Here is a 15,054-nt window from a genome sequence, read left to right on the forward strand (position 1 = left end):
GTATTGTGGCAACACCCCAACATACCACAGTGCTTTGGACGTTACTAAAGCCTACTGTAGGGGGCAGCACACAAAATGTGTATAACTGTAAATGTAAATAAGTCTCCCATCATTTTTCCCCTCTTTTTTTGGTACACTCAATTATTTGAGAGACTAGTGTTATAATTGGCTTTGATCTTAGACATTATAAATTCATATTCTGTATTTTCCTAAATGTTCCTAGCTGGTACTTTTCCACTCTGCTCATACTGCACAATCGATGACCTTAAAAGGGTCCAAGACTTTAGAATGACATAAACAACTGGGTCAGACAAAACATCTCTAGTAGAGTAGATAGGTCTGGTACATTAGATCCACGCCTAAAACAGCACTCACACATACACACACATTGTTTCTCACATCCAAAGAACACAACAAGGACAGCAACTGGCCTGATCATGCCACTAAAAACTGGCCGATTATACTCTGACAAGTGTGAAAACAACTTCTGTGAGATAAAGCTGAATATAAATATGACATGTTTCCGGATATCGGGGCTTGGCCTGACGGATTTCCTGCGGGAGCTCTGGCACTCCGAGTCCAGCTGCAATATACTTTACTATGTGACCACTGATAAATACTTTTTTAATAAACGATTTCTCCAGCTTGTTCTTGGGCTTCCAATGAAAAAATCGGGTTAACACTAGCTATCTATCTGTATCACTATTTGTGCAACACAAGTGAATGAAACAAATTCCAAATTGAGCAAAGAAAGTATTTTTAAAAAATCTTTGGTTGAGACAAAGAGTGTTGGGTTTTATTAATAAATGTAAAATAATTCTCCAAGTAATTCTGGCTTCACTTTTGACAATTGCATTAAATGGATGTCACTCACACTCATTGTCGTCCTGTTTTGCAAATGGAAATTAAATAAAAATGTGAAGGCTGTTCTTGGTTCAAGTAAAATGATCAAACTTTATTAACATTGTAACAATAATCACACAGTAACAGACGAGCAATCATCTGCGAACAGACAGACAGACACTTAATGTAAACTTAACGCCGCAGTTAAAACGCCGCATGAAATGGAAGCTGTCCAAGCGCACTGCAGACCTCCATGGGTGGAAGAGTTTGACCACTGAAGACACACCTGTGAAAAACAAAGTCAGCCGCTGCCCAATTGCCAGTACCACTCCTCCCACAAGTGGAGTGGTAACAGTGTGTGTGGCACACAGTTTTTCAAATGTATATTTGATAAAGAATTTTATCATTTTCACCCACCTGACTGGCTGCAGCAGTCCCGGTCAACATAGATGACCTCAGGTTCAGCTTGGCCCGCATTCTTGTATCGAGTGACGATGCCATGGCACAACTCTTCCAACCCTGCACCTTCACCCGTCGTCAGAACAGAGTTCAGAACCTGGCCAAACTCGTTGCCGATGTTTGTCATCCATGCAGCACTGTCCCCAATAGCGCCAGCCAGCTTCTTGGTGATCTGTAAAACAAACACTACTTTCAAACTGTTTGTTGTAATTATACACATGTGTCAAACCGACATTCACGCACTTGCACCTGTTATCATATTCCTCTTTTTTTTGGGGGGGGGCAATAAATATAGCTTTCCCAGTGATAACTACTAATACAACCGATTCTCCGCAACAACCAAAAGATTCATCGCACACAAGGCCTTGAAATTGATTTTGGTCAAGACAGACACATTTGATGACAATGTGGGGGAGGAGGTTTCAGAATATGAAGATCAAATTCAGAGTCTGACAGTGACTTTTAGAAGAGGATGACATTAATCATCAGCTATCTCCTAAATGAGAATGAACCACAGCTAGACAGCAGCAGGCCCCAGGACCAAGTGGTCAGCAGCCGAGCTGAGATTGAGATCTTACTTATGTTTTGTAAATGTTCAAAGTTGTAAAAAAGTTGTAAATGAATAATACATGATAGTTATACCAAAAAACCTTGTTGTTTATATTGCTTGAAATTGGGATGAAGTAAACATCTGTAGAGTATTTTAACATAAAATTGTTTGATTGTGTTGAATTAAAAACCCCAAAAATGCAGCGGGTCCACCAGACCAACAAACATTGCTTGAGTAACAAAAATATGACCAGAAAACAAGGGTTAATACATCTGGACACATCTGTCTGCTCTGCTCAAACACATAACCAGGCTCCGTTACCAGAGTGGAGAAAACGCCACAGATAGCCGATTAATTACTATTGCACTGACGGACAATAAATGCAAAAAAAGATAGTTCAAATCTTAAGGCTTTCCCCGAGTAATCGGCAGAGTTTATAAGGCAAATAAACAAAAAAATAAGTTACTATTTGTCTTCTGATTCTGTCATATCACTGACATCCCCACCGTCGCCACACAATGCTGGTATGAACAGCGACGCTATTACAGGCAGAACTTCCATTGGCAAAATGGCTACGTTACAAGGAAGTTGAAATACAACTTGGATAAAGTGCCGAGAGGACGGAAGATTAAATTGCATATTGTTTGTCCCACGGTTTAACAATCGTAGCCATTTTGCCAATGGAAGTTCTGCCTGTAATAGCGTCGCTGTTCATACCAGCATTGTGTGGCGACGGTGGGGATGTTAGTGATATGACAGAATCAGAAGACAAATAGTAACTTATTTTTTTGTTTATTTGCCTTATAAACTCTGCCGATTCCTCGGGGAAAGCCTTAAGATTTGAACTATCTTTTTTTGCATTTATTGTCCGTCAGTGCAATAGTAATTAATCGGCTATCTGTGGCGTTTTCTCCACTCTGGTAACGGAGCCTGGTTATGTGTTTGAGCAGAGCAGACAGATGTGTCCAGATGTATTAACCCTTGTTTTCTGGTCATATTTTTGTTACTCAAGCAATGTTTGTTGGTCTGGTGGACCCGCTGCATTTTTGGGGTTTTTAATTCAACACAATCAAACAATTTTATGTTAAAATACTCTACAGATGTTTACTTCAACCCAATTTCAAGCAATATAAACAACAAGGTTTTTTGGTATAACTATCATGTATTATTCATTTACAACTTTTTTACAACTTTGAACATTTACAAAACATAAGTAAGATCTCAATCTCAGCTCGGCTGCTGACCACTTGGTCCTGGGGCCTGCTGCTGTCTAGCTGTGGTTCATTCTCATTTAGGAGATAGCTGATGATTAATGTCATCCTCTTCTAAAAGTCACTGTCAGACTCTGAATTTGATCTTCATATTCTGAAACCTCCTCCCCCACATTGTCATCAAATGTGTCTGTCTTGACCAAAATCAATTTCAAGGCCTTGTGTGCGATGAATCTTTTGGTTGTTGCGGAGAATCGGTTGTATTAGTAGTTATCACTGGGAAAGCTATATTTATTGCCCCCCCCCCCCAAAAAAAAGAGGAATATGATAACAGGTGCAAGTGCGTGAATGTCGGTTTGACACATGCACACGTGTATAATTACAACAAACAGTTTGAAAGTAGTGTTTGTTTTACAGATCACCAAGAAGCTGGCTGGTGCTATTGGGGACAGTGCTGCATGGATGACAAACATCGGCAACGAGTTTGGCCAGGTTCTGAACTCTGTTCTGACGACGGGTGAAGGTGCAGGGTTGGAAGAGTTGTGCCATGGCATCGTCACTCGATACAAGAATGCGGGCCAAGCTGAACCTGAGGTCATCTATGTTGACCGGGACTGCTGCAGCCAGTCAGGTGGGTAAAAATGATAAAATTCTTTATCAAATATACGTTTGAAAAACTGTGTGCCACACACACACACACACACACTGTTACCACTCCACTTGTGGGAGGAGGGGTACTGGCAATTGGGCAGCGGCTGACTTTGTTTTTCACAGGTGTGTCTTCAGTGGTCAAACTCTTCCACCCATGGAGGTCTGCAGTGCGCTTGGACAGCTTCCATTTCATGCGGCGTTTTAACTGCGGCGTTAAGTTTACATTAAGTGTCTGTCTGTCTGTCTGTTCGCAGATGATTGCTCGTCTGTTACTGTGTGATTATTGTTACAATGTTAATAAAGTTTGATCATTTTACTTGAACCGAGAACAGTTTTTATTTAATTTAATTTATTTAATTTCCATTTGCAAAACAGGACGACAGTGAGTGTGAGTGACATCCATTTAATGCAATTGTCAAAAGTGAAGCCAGAATTACTTGGAGAATTATTTTACATTTATTAATAAAACCCAACACTCTTTGTCTCAACCAAAGATTTTTTAAAAATACTTTCTTTGCTCAATTTGGAATTTGTTTCATTCACTTGTGTTGCACAAATAGTGATACAGATAGATAGCTAGTGTTAGCCCGATTTTTTCATTGGAAGCCCAAGAACAAGCTGGAGAAATCGTTTATTAAAAAAGTATTTATCAGTGGTCACATGTAAAGTATATTGCAGCTGGACTCGGAGTGCCAGAGCTCCCGCAGGAAATCCGTCAGGCCGAGCCCCGATATCAAGAAGCATTCCATATTTATATTCAGCTTTATCTCCCAGAAGTTGTTTTCACACTTGTCAGAGTATAATTGGCCAGTTTTTAGTGGCCTGATCAGGCCAGCTGCTGTCCTTGTTGTGTTCTGTGGATGTGATAAACAATGTGTGTGTATGTGTGAGTGCTGTTTTAGGCGTGGATCTAATGTACCAGACCTATCTACTCTAATAGAGATATTTTGTCTGACCCAGTTTTTTATGTCATTCTAAAGTCTTGGACCCTTTTAAGGTCATCGATTGTGCAGTATGAGCAGAGTGGAAAAGTACCAGCTAGGAACATTTAGGAAAATACAGAATATGAATTTATAATGTCTAAGATCAAAGCCAATTATAACACTAGTCTCTCAAATAATTGAGTGTACCAAAAAAAGAGGGGAAAAATGATGGGAGACTTATTTACATTTACAGTTATACACATTTTGTGTGCTGCCCCCTACAGTAGGCTTTAGTAACGTCCAAAGCACTGTGGTATGTTGGGGTGTTGCCACAATACAGGTTCGAATCCCACAAGAAACATGAAAATTAAATGGATGATAAACCTTGCAATAAGTGCAGAGGTGTGTGTAAACAATGTTGAGAAGATAAGAGAATAGAGAAAAGTGGATATAGTGTACGTTTTCCTCCTTTTTTCTCCTTTTCTTTTTCTCTCTTTTCCCCCCCTCCTTCCTCTTTTTTTCCTTTTCCCCCCTTTCGGGCAGTCCCTTTTGCCCCATTTTTGGCCGAAAGGTCAGCACTCTGGACTTTGAATCCAGTGATCCGAGTTAAAATCTCAGTGGAACCTTCAGGTGTGCGCTGTCATGGTTGTGTTCTGCAAAGAAGATGAGTGGATGAGGTTAGTCAGTTATCCAGTCACACCAGAGTGTGTGATTGACCAATTCCAAAGAGAGGGCTTAAATTGGTTAATGTTGAAAAAGTGAAACATACAGCTGAGAGGGTCTGTGCTATTTACCTTCTCACCTCTGTGTGTCACTAATTGAATCTATTTGGTTTCTTCTTGCATATTCATTTGCAATGCATATATTTTTCCATGCTCTCCATTTGGAATTTGGACACAGAAGCCAAAGGAGAAGGAAACAGGAAAAACAATCCCATGGTAACAATCAGCAACAAGGAGAACTACTCAAAAGCCTGCACAATTAACCCGGTGCCCACCCATGGACCAACCAATCATCCAATCAAGGAGCAGCAATTTCTGCCGGCCGGGATCTGAGCGCCAACTCTCTGGAGCAGCCAAGACTCTGAAAATGGACAGATTTAAATAACGGAATTAAATAAATTTCCAGGGGAGCCCCTGAACCCGACTAGAAGTTCTGACTCATGACCTCAGTATTTTTTGGGCCTCTGCATCTAAAACCTCACTCAGATAAAATAATCAAAGTGTCATCAGCAACATTTACTAACACTTCCACCAGTAAAAGTATTTATTCTGCAGAGCAGCTCTCAGTGTTTGCTGTTAGATATAAAGTTGCCTGTTTGACAGTTTAAAGTGGCTGCACGTGCACTTTTTCTATCTGGCCTCAGTAAATCTCTGTAATTTATTCATTTGTGTTTGGAAAACATTGGAAACTTTATTTCTGAGCCCACATCAGTGGGTTCTGGTTGTTTACACATAGATGAGGAGACAGTTCAGTGTGTGAGGATAAAAGCAGAGGAGAACCTGGGACATCTGAGCAGATCTGGGATCAGCACCTTGGATATCAGCAGGGATTCTTAGGAAGGAAGGAAATGGGATGAATCTGCAGACTGCAGGAAGATCTGTTAACAGTCTGCAGACTAATGTGAGACAATAATATTTGTGTGTGTTTGGTATCCAGAAGAATTGAGACAGATGAAGTCACTGTGAGCTGAGCAGTGCTGGAAGATGATATGACAGAGTGACCTAAATGAGGTTTATGTGTGCGCTCATTTCCAGTCTTTGACAAAGATTGAAAAGTGAATTTATTTGAGTGATTTCCTTCCTGATGTGAAGTATGTCATGAAGCTGTCCGTGTTGAGTGAGCAGCAGCGCCTCCTGCAGGTGTAAAAAGCTTACAGCACCTGGTATTCCCAGGCGGTCTCCCATCCAAGTACTAACCAGGCCCGACCCTGCTTAGCTTCCGAGATCGGACGAGATCGGGCGTGTTCAGGGTGGTGTGGCCGTAAGCGAGAGAATCAGTCACAAATCAGCTTTTTATAGATGCTGAAACAACATCTATTACTGTGTTCTGACTTCTAGAATATAATGTAACTGTTTAAAAATGAGCAATTTGTGATGATTTCATCTAACTAAGCAGCCTCGGTCTCTCTGTGTGACGCTGAACACAAAACTACACACAGGGAACAGAAGAGGTCGACAGACACTAAGTTATCTGAGAGTCTCACTTTCAGCTGCAGAGAACCAACACGAGAGAGAAGAACATGTGCAGGATCAGCATCAGCCCCTCAAGCCAATTAGGTGAAAAAAATAAAAGAAACATATGGTTCAAGCAGCTATATAATATATATTTGTTACGGTGACTTTTGCTTACGGCCACACCACCCTGAACACGCCCGATCTCGAAAGCTAAGCAGGGGGCCTGGTTAGTATTTGGATGGGAGACCGCCTGGGAATACCAGGTGCTGTAAGCTTTTTCTCTTCTCTCTACAACCTGCAGGGGGCGCTGACACACTTCACATCCACAATCAAATCAATTCACCAGAAAGCTTCTTTTTTTAAACAAATTCTCCAGAAACTGGAAGTGATCAATGCTGGATCATCTCTGGAATCACACAGTCTTAAAGTGGAGCTTCTTCTTCTTATGTTTCTATGCAGCTGAACACTCACATCATGATGATGACTGACGTGTGTAGAAATCCTGCTCTTCAGCACATTTAATTTCTCATCCAACGAGGTTTAAAGTTCCCATTTTTCAGCTTTGATGCTGCTTCCACATCTCTTATTGTCTGTTATGCAGCTTCAGCTGGTATTTGATGTCTTTTGTTGAAACATGTGATCACCTCATGACACATCAGGAAGTTGATCAGCTTCAGCTGCTGCTGATTTGTTGGCAGACGCCTCAGTTTCTCTTTGGCTCTCAGTTTGCTGGTTCCTGGATTTCCTGGATCTGTTGACATGTCCCAGGTACTTGTTGTGTTTGATCCTCATACATTTAACTTTGTCCTTAGAAAGGATGAGTTCCAAAAAGGGAAACAGGGACTGCTTTTGCATTTGACACAGCCTATATCATGCCAATGTTCATTTGGGGCTGCAGTTTTTGCTTTAGTTTCAGACTTGTTATTAGACTGGAATGTTGAGGAGTTTCTGTGACAGATAGGCTCCAGTCCCCCTGAAACCATGATTTAAAGAAAGTGGAAGGATGGAAAGTTTTGGGGACATTTATTCATTCATTCCACTTCAGCATTTCTGTTTCAGGGAAGATTCCAACTTTAATGACATTTTTTTTTATCAGATTTAATGTGAAGTTATCCTGAAGAAAATTAATATGACCACTTACAAAACAATAATGGACTTTTAAATCAGTTTTTCAAAGAGTTAAGTTATGGTTGAAATTTCTTATAGCTTTGATTTAGATTCAGTTTGATGGTCAGTTCACCTCCAGACGGTGCAACTTACCCCCTGACCCGGATCAGCTTAGCCCTAACCTGGGGCAAACAGGAAGCCTTTAGCTTATAATTCACTTATAAAAGGTGACAGTGGTGTAGATCCTTTACAAGCACTGATGCCACACTGAGAAATATTCAACTCCCAGTAAAAGTTCTGCATCTAAAACCTCACTCAGGTAAAAGAATCAAAGTGTCATCAGCAACATTTACTAACACTTCCACCAGTAAAAGTATTTATTCTGCAGAGCAGCTCTCAGTGTTTGCTGTTAGATATAAAGTTGCCTGTTTGACAGTTTAAAGTGGCTGCACGTGCACTTTTTCTATCTGGCCTCAGTAAATCTCTGTAATTTATTCATTTGTGTTTGGAAAACATTAGAAACTTTATTTCTGAGCCCACATCAGTGGGTTCTGGTTGTTTACACATAGATGAGGAGACAGTTCAGTGTGTGAGGATAAAAGCAGAGGAGAACCTGGGACATCTGAGCAGATCTGGGATCAGCACCTTGGATATCAGCAGGGATTCTTAGGAAGGAAGGAAATGGGATGAATCTGCAGACTGCAGGAAGATCTGTTAACAGTCTGCAGACTAATGTGAGACAATAATATTTGTGTGTGTTTGGTATCCAGAAGAATTGAGACAGATGAAGTCACTGTGAGCTGAGCAGTGCTGGAAGATGATATGACAGAGTGACCTAAATGAGTTTTATGTGTGCGCTCATTTCCAGTCTTTGACAAAGATTGAAAAGTGAATTTATTTGACCGATTTCCTTCCTGATGTGAAGTATGTCAAGAAGCTGTCCGTGTTGAGTGAGCAGCAGCGCCTCCTGCAGGTGTAAAAAGCTTACAGCACCTGGTATTCCCAGGCGGTCTCCCATCCAAGTACTAACCAGGCCCGGCTCTGCTTAGCTTCCGAGATCAGACGAGATCGGGCGTGTTCAGGGTGGTATGGCCGTAAGCGAGAGAATCAGTCACAAATCAGCTTTTTATAGATGCTGAAACAACATCTATCACTGTGTTCTGACTTCTAGAATATAATGTAACTGTTTAAAAATGAGCAATTTGTGATGATTTCATCTAACTAAGCAGCCTCGCTCTCTCTGTGTGACGCTGAACACAAAACTACACACAGGGAACAGAAGAGGTCGACAGACCATAAGTTATCTGAGAGTCTCACTTTCACTTTCATATGGTTCCATATGATGGTTCTATATAATATATATTTGTTACAGTGACTCAAACAGGTCTAACGTTAGCCTGTTCGGGCCATGGTTAAAGCGAGTTTGGGCGGTTTCCCACCATAGTCCTGTGATTTTCTTAAAACCTTTTTACAGTTCCAAAGCCTAATTACTTTGAAAGTCCCACATTTGAAATGTTGTAGCACGAGTTTTCCGTTTTCACCAAGTTGACAGGATGGCATTTTGGCCGGACTTTCAAATTTGCAACGTGGAAATAAGGTTTTTTCAGTGAACGCAGCTTTAATGTGTCTGACGCAGAGAGGAGGATAAATGAGGTTCATAATGCACTGGCGCTGTCTTTCCTTGAAAGAAATGGTGAAGTTTTTTTTTTTTTTTACTTTGAATACAGTGTGGGTGAAGGAAAAATATGTCACGCGAATGAAAGCAACAGTTGTTTATGAGTACATTAAACGTCAGGGCTGCAGCCATAGTTAAATTTCCATGGAGCAGGGAGTCGTTTGCTCCGTGTTCATTTGACTCAGTCTGAGTCTGCAGAGAAGCTGCGGCTGCGCACCGGTCTGTAGCCCCACAGAGTGCAGGGATGAACGGCTCCTCTCCTGGTCCTTCTCCCTCTATGATAAACTGTAAGTCACGTATAATGGGCCTGTTACCAAAATGAGTGAGAAATCTGCTCATTCTTTATTTGAAAGGATAAAAAAAGGGAAACCCCTCTTAATCTCCAGGTTTACTGCAGGACCAAACATGTGTTTCAGTGTCAGATGTTGGGAATTTGTTTGACTTGTGTAAATCGCTCAGGAAACATGACAACAGCCAACCAGCTGGGAAATGCTTGCTATCCAAATCTTGCATCCTTCTCTGGGTTCCCTTGTTCATGTTGTAACTTCTCTTCATTTGAAGGTGACTCAAATATAAACACAGATTATCCCAACATTTCACACACATGGACTTTAAGAAAATGTCTTCATTGTCAGAGCTTCTTGTGCCATGATAGTTAATGTTAATGTCATTTTTTCAGTTCCCTCAAGTACTTAAAACACAGTCTGACTTTGGTCACTTTTTGGGGTCTAAGTTGTTTTCCAATGTGCAATTTTACTGTCAAAAGTATTTTCAAACCTCTGATTTTTTTAAAAGAAATCTGTGACAATTTAAGTTTTGATTCATGTCTTGTTTCGTCATTTCCTGTTTTATTTTGAAATCACTAACGTCCCTCTCCTTTCAGGTACCTTGCCCTTCCTCCTGAGTCTGCGTCTGATTGTCTTCCCTGATTCCAAAGTGTTTCCAGCTGTTCTCCTTGGCTCCTCTTGTGCTCTAATAGTCTGTGTCTCCCTTGTCTTGTGCCAGTGTGTTGTTTCCACCATGAGCCTCACCCTCGCCTCTTTGTTCCACAGCCACAGCTTCCTTCAGCCAGCAGTCGAGCGTATCCTTTGTTGTAATTTATTCTTTATCCATAGCTTTAGTTTTATTACGCTCAGTTTCATAGCCTGGTTTTGTTCCTCTGTTCTTTTTGGAGTGATCTTTGTTGTAATCTTTTAATCATCTCTGTTAGCGGAGCTTTTGCGTTGGTTAATTGTTTTAGTTTCATAGCCCTCCGTTAGTGGAGTGATTTTGTGTTTTGCTCTTGGAGGATCTTTGCGCCGCCGTTATAGGTGAGCTGATAGATAACTGTTAAGGTTTCATAGTGCCTCTGTTTCTGAGAGAGCTTCTTTTGTTTAAGTCCGCCTCGTTAGGAGAGCGTGCGAGTTTCTTATCTTTAATAGCTCTTTGTTTTCCTCCTGGAGTGGAGAGGCTTTTGGTTTGATCATTTTCACAGCTGCACTCTCCTCCTCCATAGTTATTGAGGAGAGTGCTCAGGAGTTTCACAGCCCCTTTCTTTGCTCTGTGAGCAGATCATCAACCTGTTGTTTATATGAATAAACAGTCTTGACTTTGAACTCGACCCTGCATCTGTGTCCTGAGGCCTCGACTAAATCTTGAGACATATTTTTATTTTGTCTAAATTGAAGTTTTAGACTAATCGTCGAGCAAATTGTTGCTCAGGAACATCCCTCGTGGGTCCAACTCGCCTCAGCTGAACTCAGATGGATCGTCCCAAGAAATCTACAGTACATCCGATGTGATAGAAGTACAGCCTACAACCCCTGTAGAGCTTCTGTTGCTGCTCTCTGTCACAGCTGTGGATTGTTTCTCCAGTCAGTAACTTGTTTGCTGCTCTGTCAGATAATGCAGCGACACGTGTTTCCTACAGACTGTCACAGACATTTTTGTGCTGTAGCTTTTGAATGCTGCTTTATCGACAGCTTAATTTAACTTAAAGCAGCACTTTGCTGCTTGTTTCCTCCTCTCTCCCCCTGCTTTTTCTGCCTGTGCTTTTATAAAAGTGATGCTCTGTTCTGTTAATAAACCCTTTCAGTTTACAGCCTCTGAGGCTGTTTTTACTTCTCAGACCATCCTGAAAAGGATCATGAGGCCGATGCCAGATAGTGAGGATGAGCACAGCAGCCTGGAGGAGACGTGCAGCTCAGGCTTTCTGAGAGACCACACTGAAAATGCTCAGATTGTAAATGTTCTCTCAGAGAAACAGACCTGAACAATGTTCATCTCCTAAAGCTGCTGCTGATTCTTCACACTGACTCCATATTTATGAAACCTGGTGGTGGAAAATCTACCCGGTAACAGGATGGAAACATTGTTTTATTTTACCGCAGAAAGACCAGTTTCTTTTTACAGGTGAAGCAGAGATTCTTTGATCTTTGGGTAAACTTGAGAAAGTTCTGCTGTTCAGCATCTTATTGGCAGCTTTAAATACTTCTGACTGTGTCTCTGTGGGCTCCTCTCAGGAACTGCACCAACTCCTGAAGCTGTGGACAGGTTGGAGTATACCTCCCCAGCACCTGTATGCAGGAGTTCCTCCTGAAATGACCACATCTGTAGCCTCAGTCTGCAGGACCTGCTGAAACTGCCTCTGAAGAGCCAAAGCTAGCAGACATTCAGAGAAAAGCTCCAAGCGTCTGTTAGAAGTACAGACTTTGGCTTTGGAATGATCTGATGTGAATAATGTGAGAAACTGAGCGTCTTTAAGGTGAACATTTCAAAGTTGTAGCAGTTAGTCTGTTCCTCTGTTTCATGCTGCTCATTGAAGGCTGTGGAGCAGTGAGCCATGTTAAGGCTTTACCTCATTAACTGGAAGTGTGTGAGGTTGGTAACAGTTCAGGAGAACTGAGAACAAACATTTCAATCTGAAGTTTTATTTACAAATGTTAAAGTTTGGTTAATAAAGACGATTGAACATGAAGTGTTTGGTGCACTTTTCCATCCAGCAGTGTGTGAACGTTGGTGAACTCGTCCAGTTCTGCTGTGGCTGCATCAGCTGCTGTGGTGCGGCTGCATAGATGTGGAGTGCATCCATGAAGGGAACATCGGGGTCAGGTGACCTGGCCATGTTCTCGCTCAGGTGTCCTTCAAGCTGCACTTGGGCTCCTTCAACTCGGTCCGTTTCACCTCCGAGGTCATCAGAGCCGTGTGCTCCATCCCAGTCAGTCCCACAGTCTGCCTCCACCTGAACACAAATAAAACACCATCAGAGTTTTAAGCTTATTCAAGATTTTGTAAGCTGTTGTGCCAATCAAACTTAGAAAATCGGTTCTGCACAAAAGCACAAAGTAACAGTTCTCTACTGGTAGCAGAAATTGCTAGAACCCCGGCATGGTGAACTGTAGAGCAATGTGTTCCCTCGATGCAGATCTTTGAATAATGAATGACGACGGATGGAAGAGTATAAATGTAGCTTAAGTGTGTTCTTCATCTGATTCATGACATCCAACCATCTTCACACTGTCACATCACTCATTGATCAAAGTGAACAGATGATAGATCAATAACTGCAGCTGGATTGTGTTTGTTCTCTCCATCAGATTCCTGTCAACTCACAATCGACACAAACACAGTGAACAGAAGACTGAAACTGTCTGACAACAACAGGAAGGTGACACGTGTGGAGGAGGTTCAGTCATATCCTGATCATCCAGACAGATTTGATGGCTGTCCTCAGCTGCTGTGTAGAAATGTTCTGACTGGTCGCTGTTACTGGGAGGTCGAGTGGAGAGGAGGAGTTTATATATCAGTGAGTTACAGAGGAATCAGCAGGAGAGGAGGAGACTGTGTGTTTGGAAGGAATGATCAATCCTGGAATGTAGACCTCTGGGACAGTTCACTTCCGAGTGAGAGTCCAACATCCATCTCCTCCTCTGCCTCTAACAGAGCAGCAGTGTATGTGAACCATGCTGCTGGCGTTCTCTCCGTCTACAACATCATCTCTGATCCACTACTGCACCATCAACACCACATTCACTGAACCTCTGCATCCTGGATTTAAATTCACACTCTATGTGCCTGGTTCTGTGTTGAGTTTAGAACAAAGACTCTCTTAATGTCTGAGAAATACCCCGTAGAACAGAAAGCTCAGTCTGTACATACATTTACATTTTGTTTCCCTGCAGCTCAGCTGAGACCATTCAGTTGATGTCAGCTGCAGTTAGTTTGCTGCACATGTGACAAACTGTGACATCAGAGAGGAATCACTGAGCTGCAATCAGCCAAGATGAATTTACTTAATGAGCAGAACTTAGGATGATGAATGAAACAGAGCTGGCTCATATTTTCTGATACTTTCTTGGAGCAAAATGACAAACTGAGCCCATTTCATTCTTCTAAGCTGCTGTAAATGTGCTGCAGTAACAAACCTGTTGTGAACTCACATCTTTTTTTGTTTTATTTCCACCAAGAGAGCAGAAATACGCCTTTCAGAGACCCCCAGGTGGTATTACATGGCCTCTGTCTTTTCAGGGTAAAACAGAATAAATGTTAAACAGGCTTTTCAAGCCCAAGTCTGCGTTTTGACATGGTGAAAAACGTGAACAGGACATCAGACTGTTTCTGGATGACAGCAGAGGAAACAAAGGGACAAAAAGGGACAATCTGACTGTCTACACAACACAAATATGACGTATTATTTAAGCATATCCGTCAGAGCGTTGGGTCTGTTGAAGTGTGCTGCTTTTATATACAGGTAAAGACCTCCAGAACCAAGTCTGAGAACTAAACTCACATCTCAATCAAATGAAACTGACGACTCAGAAACAAATTCTGACAATCATTTTAATGACATATGAATCAAACCAGTTGATGGAAATCAAATACGTTTGAAGCTCAAAGAAGAGTCCTGTCTTTCTGTCTCCTTTTTTGTCTTTTTTTACATCTTATTATTAATTTAATTTGATCTTTTTTATTTTTTTCTCTCTTTGAAACATGCATTATATTATTAATGTATGAATGCATGCATTTGTGTATTCATGTGTGTTTGTAAATATTATTTCCATACACTTTCTATTGTTGTTGTGGTTTAAGAACAAATAAAATACAGAATGAATATAATCAGTATTCACACTTTATGTTACTATGTTTATTTCTATTTCCACCACAAATGTACATTTGATTTATTGTGGTTATTGAACCATTTTTATTCCCTCAAAGCCATCATAATCTGCTGTTATTATTTACTGCTATTGTCCAAGTGTTAAAGATTTCTTATCTATCCAGTTTAGCTTTTACTGCCCTGTCCACAGCTGACAGGTGTGGACCCACATTTGTCCCATTCTTCCATTCTTCCTGCAAACACGTCTTAAGGTGTGCAACAGCACGGGGTGGTGGTTGTTTCAAAGTTCTCCAACCTTCTCTGTTGGGCAAGGACTGCAGGCAGTCCAGTCCAGTGCACGCCCAGTTTGTGCAAGAAAAGCAC

At 41.4% G+C, this 15,054-nt stretch overlaps 2 protein-coding genes, 2 non-coding genes and 1 pseudogene across 4 annotated transcripts in view; 2 read left to right on the forward strand and 3 right to left on the reverse strand.

Annotated features, from left to right (window-relative positions):
• The window catches only part of LOC140294513 (protein NLRC3-like), a 1,060,349-nt gene that overhangs the window by 260,463 nt on the left and 784,832 nt on the right, over nucleotides 1-15,054 (reverse strand). The gene's annotated exons all lie outside the window — the stretch shown is intronic.
• Nucleotides 1-15,054, forward strand: part of LOC140278845 (NACHT, LRR and PYD domains-containing protein 3-like) — a 228,296-nt gene that overhangs the window by 76,080 nt on the left and 137,162 nt on the right. The gene's annotated exons all lie outside the window — the stretch shown is intronic.
• Nucleotides 6,508-6,626, reverse strand: LOC140319284 (5S ribosomal RNA). Its single transcript, XR_011917947.1, has one exon. It is a non-coding gene; the product is annotated as a 5S ribosomal RNA (ribosomal RNA).
• On the forward strand, nucleotides 6,984-7,089 carry LOC140296443 (5S ribosomal RNA; annotated as a pseudogene).
• LOC140274387 (5S ribosomal RNA) lies at nucleotides 8,903-9,021 on the reverse strand. Its single transcript, XR_011908347.1, has one exon. It is a non-coding gene; the product is annotated as a 5S ribosomal RNA (ribosomal RNA).

Source organism: Leuresthes tenuis, unplaced genomic scaffold (genome assembly GCF_036924035.1).
Source record: "Leuresthes tenuis unplaced genomic scaffold, fLeuTen1.0.hap1 SCAF_1, whole genome shotgun sequence".
In the NCBI taxonomy this organism is placed as follows: Eukaryota; Metazoa; Chordata; class Actinopteri; order Atheriniformes; family Atherinopsidae; genus Leuresthes; species Leuresthes tenuis.